The sequence below is a fragment of the Pteropus vampyrus genome, unplaced genomic scaffold (genome assembly GCF_000151845.1).
Source record: "Pteropus vampyrus isolate Shadow unplaced genomic scaffold, Pvam_2.0 Scaffold300, whole genome shotgun sequence".
Taxonomy (NCBI): domain Eukaryota; kingdom Metazoa; phylum Chordata; class Mammalia; order Chiroptera; family Pteropodidae; genus Pteropus; species Pteropus vampyrus.
The window spans coordinates 474,542-475,875 of NW_011889081.1; positions in this window are offsets into that span (position 1 = coordinate 474,542).

Consider the following 1,334-nt stretch of genomic DNA (forward strand, 5'->3'; position numbering starts at 1 on the left):
CCATACTACCCAAAGCTCGATAGATTCGATGCAATCCCTATAAAAATACCAATGGCATTTTTTGAAGAACTAGAACAAATAATCCTAAAATTTATATGGAACCATAAAAGATCCCAAATAGCCATGGCAATCTTGAGAAAGAAGAACAAAGTTGGAGGTATCACACTCCCTGATATCAAACTATACTACAAGGCTACAGTAATCAAAACAGCATGGTATGGGCATAAAAACAGATACATCGATCAATGAAACAAAATAGAGAACCCAGAAATAAATCCACGTCTATATGCTCATTTAATATATGACAGAGGAGGCAAGAATATACAATGGAGTAAAGAGAGTCTCTTCAATAAATGGCGTTGGGAAAATTGGACAGATACATGCCAAAAAAAAAAAAAAGAAAGAAAGAAATTGGACCACCTTCTTACACCATATACAAAAATAGACTCAACATGGATTAAAGATTTAAACGTAAGACCTAAAACCATAAAACTTCTAGAAGAAAACATAGGCAGTAAACTCTCTGATATTGCTAACAGTAATTTCTTTTTAGATATTCCTCTTGGGCAAAGGAAACAAAAGAAAAAATAAACAAATGGGAGTATATCAAACTAAAAAGTTTTTGCACAGCGAAGGAAACCATCGACAAAATGAAAAGACAAGTTGCTGAATGAGAGAAGATATTCACTAATGATACACTTGATAAGGGGTTAATATCCAAAATATATAAAGAACTCATATAACTCAACAAAAGAAAATAACAAATAATCCAATTAAAAAATGGGCAGAAGACCCGAATAGATATTTCCCCAAAGAGGAAATACAGATGGCCGATAGACATATGAAAAGATGCTCAAGGTCACTAATCATCAGAGAAATGCACATGAAAACCACAATGAGATATCATCTCACACCTGTCAGAATGGCTATCATCAATAAATCAAAAAACAAGTGTTGGCAAGGATGTGGAGAAAAGGGAACCCTCATACACTGTTGGTGGGATTGCAAAGTGATAGAGCCACTATGGAAAACAGTCTGGAAGTTCTTCAAAAAATTAAAAATGGATTTATCTTTGGACCCAGCAATTGCACTTTTGGGTATTTATCCAAAGAAAACCAAAACGATAATTCGTAAAGATCTACGCATCTCTAAGTTCATAACAGTGCTATTCACAGTAGCCAAGATATGGAAGGGACCTAAATGCCCATCAATAGACAATTGGATAAAGAAGTTATGGTTCATATATACAATGGAATACTACTCAGTCATAAAAAATAAAATAAAATCCTACCGTTTGCAACGACATGGATAGACCTAGAGATTATTATGCTGAG